Source organism: Nicotiana tabacum, chromosome 14, assembly GCF_000715075.1.
Source record: "Nicotiana tabacum cultivar K326 chromosome 14, ASM71507v2, whole genome shotgun sequence".
Classification (NCBI taxonomy): domain Eukaryota; kingdom Viridiplantae; phylum Streptophyta; class Magnoliopsida; order Solanales; family Solanaceae; genus Nicotiana; species Nicotiana tabacum.
In genome coordinates, this window is record NC_134093.1 from 3,905,906 (window position 1) to 3,913,057 (window position 7,152).

The window sequence follows — 7,152 nt, forward strand, 5'->3', positions numbered from 1 at the left end:
TAAACATACGTTCGTCCGCGAACGTGCTAAGAACTGCTTTGGAGTTGTCTGAAATCACTGTTTAAAAGCTCATGCACCTACTCGTGCTACCACCACTCTGCTGAGTACATTTGCTCGAGGAAATCTGAAGATTCCCCTTTTGTTTAGTTTAATTTGCCTTAGAGCCAAATTCCAACATCCGAAATTTTCTGCCAGGTCTGCTCCCATCATCTGAACACTGTATCAATCACTACACGATACACCAATACATGCCTGCATACCTTTGCTGAATCCTAACCATGCACCGCATAATTCACATGACCATAATAACAACCTCTGATAACAATAGCCGAAATTTCACAAATCCTATGCTCACAACACACCTCTTGATACATATAAGTCTCGTTCCAACTCTTGGAATACTGCCACGACGGAAGAGATATGTAGAAACTCATAACCAACTGATGAGTCAACAAATCATTGAGTCTATTCTCCTGACAAGAACAATGACCTCATTCTGAACCACGTAACGATAATTTCTCTTTAATATACTTCATATAAATCTGATCACACTGATCCCAGGTCCAAAAATCTCGTCTTACCCGGTACAAGTCGTTCCGGTAATAAGCCACCATAGACACCACCAAAGGTCTCATATGATGCCACCATGTGCCAATAATCCACGAACTCGAATGTGATACATAAGGAGAACAAACTCTGGAAAGAAATTTTCAACCCACGTAACTAATTAAACAACTAAAAAGGTACTATGAACCTTCCCCAGAAATGAGAAGCAAAACACACAATAATAGATATGGGAAACCATACTCAACATCACACTGTTGCGGCGTGCAACCCGATTCACACATGATACCGTTGCGACGTGCAACCCGATCTAAACAACATACCCATGGCGGCGTGCCACCCGATCCACACATAATTATCTATAAGGAAATACTTACCGACCTAAAATGCTCATACATGGGAAATACCCGTATATCAACCACAACCACACTAAGTGCATAATACAAATCCTGAGGAGATGGGAAGCGTCACACGCTACAAAACTCAAGCACCACTAAGGTGCGATATATGACCCGTGTCTCGAGAACCATCCTGCTCAAATAATACCACAAACCATACGGGATCTCAATACGAGTGCGAATAATCAAACCACCTCACAACCCACTTGGTATAATATAGATTACACGGAATAGTTGACGACAGAAATAACATCCAAGGCCCGAAGACCCTTCCGAAAACAATGTTATGCTGAAATAAACACATCCGGCCTGATACAGAGCCCTTATTCACATTTAGATCCATCCACGAACCTCAAGCCGATTCAAATCGTACCGCACTGGGCTAATACCCTTTCAAGGATCCACAATGACCATTTTCCCATGACACGCAAGAACAACCATCGAATCCGGAACAAACTTCCAAAACTCACAATCAAATGAACCAAGCGCCCTTCAGGCATAAATTCTCACATTAGCGATAGTACCACAATCTTCATAATCAATCAGATAACTACATGGCATACTTACACAATCTTTCCATGGGACGCACTCCCACGACCTTCCGCACCAGCTAACAGGTCTGCACCTCTATACTCTGTAAAGCAAATCGAGAATCTGCAACTCAGTACACAGAGCCTCTTACACAGGACACTGATCTCAGGTGACGCTAAAGACAATACCAGCTTACTCTAAATGTCACGCGCCTAACCTGGGGGGCGAGACCGGCACCCGGTGCTCACCTAACCTTGCATACCAACTTGTGACTAAGGAACTCTGAACATGTGATGTCATACTTTGGCTATGGGCTGCATTGCAAGGCAACTGCGAATGCTGACTAAATATCAATATAAAGCTGGGCCGAAAAGGCCGTCATAACTACTACAGCTGGCAAACCAACAAAATATACATAAAAGGCCTACCAGCCCAACATACTACACTAACTGACAGGATATGTCTACAAGCCTCTACTGGTGGGTATACTGTGATCGGAACAGCTCCCCGACCTACTCATAACATATATACATATATACAAAAGATGTACATAAAGCTCTAGACCCGACAACTCCGAAAGGCATGGAGCTTACCGATCAAGCTGAACTCGGGCAACACTTAATGAGGAGGTCTACCCGTCTGTCTGTCTTAACCTGCACGCATGAAATGCAGTGCCCCAAGAAAAGGGACATCAGTACGAAATAATATACCTTGTATGAAAGGCAATATACTGAAAGCTGAAACTAAACTGATAATATAATAACTGAAAGCAACTGGAAGTCAATGATAATCTGAAGATATGCTTACCTGCTGATACTGGCTCAACTCTCTCAATATAGTAAGTAAAATAGTTGTCCGGCCTTATAAGGCTCGTTATAAATATATAACTGCTCATAGGTGCTCAGCCATACTAGGCTCTGTATCTCGACCAAATGGGCTTGCTCATAGGTGCTCGGCCACAGTAGGCTCGGTATATAACTTACCATCTGATCAGAGGTTGCCCAATAGGGGCCTGCCCATCGATTATAACTCGATAGTAATGAAAATACTGTAATACTGTATATATAGACTCTCTGCTCTCTTGACTGGAAGAAAGAAATACTCAATTGAATATTGTACTTACAAGACTAGGAAAAATATACGTAAATTTCGGGACATGAATGTTTTATTTATACCTCGTTATCAAACTTGTGTAATTACGAGATCATGCAAAATGAAGGATGAGCTTAACCTTAACATACCTGAACTGATTCTCTTGACAATCCCTTTAACACTCATTGATTGCGACAACACGTAACGGCGGATCGAAGTAGGAGAAAATCCGTACGTTGTTCTTGAGAAAGATTGTACCATGCTCTCTTAGAATTACAAATCCCGTTGCTATTATGCAGTGTAACTTTGTATGAAAATTTACCCAAAATCCATCACTTTCCTTAGTTCTAATTCACGTTTCTTGTGAATTAGACTTGAAGATTGTGAATTGATCATTCTTGTATGAAATTGCACCGTACTCTTTCTTTGTGAAATGATCATATTCTTGTATGAAATTAGTTGAATTTAAGAAGTCTTACCTTAGTGGGTGTGGGCCCCACTAGGTGATGACTTAGAAAAGAACCCCTCCAAAATTTGCCACATTTTTTGTGTGAGTTAATACTCATCATCAAGGCCCCTTTGGGCAGCCACGTTGGGGGAGGGGGGAGGGAGGTGTTAGACTTATCCAAATGTTGTAATTAATAAGCTAATCTCTCACCAAAAATTATTAATTACCCAATCATCCACATAATTAAGAATGATCTCAACTTACTTAAATTACTACTTACTTTTAACACACCTTATACACCTTACTATAATGGCCATGTGGTACCTTGTATGGTACTAGTCCATAAATACCGGGTATTTTAGCTCGGCCGTATTTTATTCCAAAATGTCGAACTTCACGAATTTACTCATTACTTATTTGAAATAGCATAAAATGCTTATAATCTTAAAATAATCTCATTCCTAAACTTACGTCGATTAACTTACGATGAAACTTTAACATACAAAAAATGCGGGATGTAATATCTCATTTCCGAGCTTTCATCAATTTACTTATGGCATACTTTCACGTACGAAAACATGGGGTGTAACCTTATTCCCCCATTTGGAACATTTGTCCTTGAATGTTTACCGGTGCACTTATCATTTTTATGTCTTCCGAATACTTTAGTACTCTCCTTGCCATCTAGGCAACTGTTCTGTGAATAATTCCAAAGGCCAGGGCATTCCCTCCCCCGCCCTTTAATTCTTCCAATCTCGTAACTATTTCTACCTTCTATCATGCAGTCTGTACGACTCTGACCTTGTAAGTGAGCTTACGCTTACGCGTCTCTTCTTTCCTTTTCCCTCCGATTTTTAGCCATTACTGAAGTTCTTCGCTTGGTATTTTGTCGAACTTACGAATATTGCTATATCTTATTTCATAGACCTGGTTATCCATCCGTATGACTTTACTGTATCGAAGTAAGTCATACTATACCATAACTCTTACCTCAATCTCTCGTTACTGAGGTCTGCTACCAAATTCCAGGTTACTTTCATTGCTTATCCAGTATGTATAAATCCATATCCTTTACTGCTTCCATATTACTGTTCATCTTAAGAATGACGGCCTAATCTCATCTCATACTTTATAACTTTTATCCATCCATTGTTGATTCACCTCAATATTGATTTATAATCTACCACTGATAACTTAAACTTTTATGTAACACTGCCGCTAGGGTTCACGTTTCATCGGGGAACATCTGAAATGATTAGACTGATCCACCTAGGGCGATACCATGCTTTCATAACGGTATCTCACAACATCCCAATATGATTCACCTAATATGGGTATTTTAATCCTGTCCAATTCATGGGATCCCTTTCTTTTCTTCGTCAGATAATTACTCAATCGAAGGCCCAAACGTCATCCTTTATCTATCATAATTACACCCTCATTCTATTACCAGAGCAGCATTCCATCTCTTCTAAATGCTATTAGTCTTCGACTCCTTTGAGTTCATTCAGGCTATAGTGAGCTTTGTATAACTTAGAGAAACCATCTGCTCTTATTGTTTTCATGGGCTTAATCCCGAGGACTTATCCATTTTTGTTACCTTCTCACTCGCCCGTTCTTATCCTTACTCCTATCTTCTAGAACCTTGTGCCTTCATCATACAATAGCTTGCGACCTACACATATCTATTTATCTTACTTGCAACCTTCCAACTTGCTTGCATCATAGATTTCCTTATGTCATTTGCGAACATCAAGCGAAACATCATATCGTCTCTAACTCTTCTTTACTCTCTTAATCTGGTTTTTCGATACCTAGACCATAGGCTGGAAGATATGCTACTGACGATGCTACTATTATTCCTAGATAGTGAATCCCCATGCTTCTAGCCTTTTATCCGAAGTATGGACTATTCACGATCTTCTGCCTTTGAGTATGTTGTACGTTGTTCACCTTTACCTTACTTACCTTAAAATCTCACATCGTATATTCTATCTCTTTCATGACCTCCCTTCCATCTAGGTGTAATTCATGTCTATAACTTGAAGCTGTATTATAATACTTGCACCTCTGGTGCATACACAATCCGGTGGGAGCTTCATACTGACTTCTTATAAGGTTGATACTTTTCTAACCGGCTTTATCGTAGGGCTGTTATAGAATATGTTTGTTGTACTATCCCTCTTGTACTTCTGATATTAAGAGTGACCCTGTAATGTGCTCAATCACGATTTCTATAATTTTCTGGGTCCAATAATCAGATTCCTGATTTACTTCATTGATGTAACTCTTTAGTTTCATCCTTTTTCTGATCAGCCTTTATGTAGGCTTAAGCTATCTCTTGATCTACGGTTCATGGTATTAGTTATTATGTTTAGCCTTTCATGGGTGCTATGGAATATCCATGATATAATCCTTTAACAGTTCGATCTATGAGTTGGGATCAATTCTTTCTTTTAACTTATACCGGAATCTTCCACGGCTGTATATGCTGCATGTAAAAAAACTCCAAACTCTTAAGTGCAACCATAACGTAACTAACTCCGGATCTTTGATCGAATAATTCCTCTTGTTCCTTCTCAGCTTTCTTTAAATGTAAGCTTGTACTTTTCCTGGTCTTTCTTCCCTTTTGCGTGTGCATACTTAGCTTATCTTAGTGCCCACACATATTGGAATTCCATACAACTCATATGATCTTGGATATCACTTCTGATTTTACTTCCCGTTCATTAGCCACGGTAGGTGCCATTTTCTAATGGAGTGCATACAATGTTGTTGTGAGACTGTTGTTACACGACCATTTCCTCTTGAGGTCACTATGCTTAGGTTGAAGCCTTCTTCTTTATTTCCTCGGCTAGTCTTTCATTGTAGTACTTAGGGAGAACCCTCGACTCTCGTAAAGCTGTGAGCTTATTACGGACCTTTTGATGTCCTTCCTTACCTATAATCATCCGTAGTTGCTTACCTTCGTTCCATCGTGCTTGTAGGGTTGCTTCTGAACTGATATTTTGACTGCCTTCCCGGTGGCACTTTCTTTTATCCCCGTAATACTCATACGGTACCTTTGACTATCCCGACTCCTATTTGAATATATCTTAAGTATTATAATGACATTACTGCGAGGCTGAATTCTCCATGTTGGAGTTTACTACATTTATCTTGCATGATCTGCTGATATGTTTGTAACTTCTTGTCTAGTCATGACTAGGCTCTTCCTGAATCAACTACTAACTACTCGCCGGGCCATTCTCATATCCATATTCCGCGTAATCTTTCTTGGGTTATTTCCTTTCTTTATCTTTCCTCACGTACTGGCGCCTTATCTATCAACAACATCCCGGGCAGGAACCCTTACTTCCTTTTTTTGACGTCGTGCTTACATAACGTTCTGAAATCATAGCATATCTGTAATATTTGGACAAGTGTAATCTTATCCCTTTCTCATTTTTATTGCATTTTTCCTTTATCATTCCATATTCCCCCCTTTAGGGGAATACTAAGACTTGGAGCTATGACGACCTACCTATAGATGTTTTTCATCTTCATCTTTGGCGTCCTTTCACATTATCAATGACCCTTACTCGCCTTGCGGTAATCCTTCTGTTCCAAGGATAACAAATTTCCTCACTCGTGATGGTGACACTTAGTGTAACTGGCACATATAGTCCCTTAAGCTTAACTTTGCTCATATTGCTTGCTTTAGGGAAGCGTCTCCCTTATTAACCATTCTTTGAATTCATCATGGACCTTCTTCTGTTGTCCATTCTATTATTGCCGGAATGTAATCTGAAATTCTCATGATACTGACTATTATCAAATTACTCAGTTCCTAATTCATGTTTAGTTTATCTTGTTCACCAGTCCATACTGATTTCTATTACTCCGGGGTCTAACTTTCCCTTTTGTTAATCACGCTAGAGTCGCGAACTTATTTCTCGAAATGAGGATATGACTGTATGGCCTATACTCTTTTGTTGTCTTAAGGCCCATCACCTCTCATCTCTTTCTTCATTTGACTATAGATTATGTAACACTCTACCGTTGTCATCCATGTATCACATCTCACTCATAATGTTTCATTATCCCTCTTCGTACTTCCCTGCTAATATTTCTATTTAT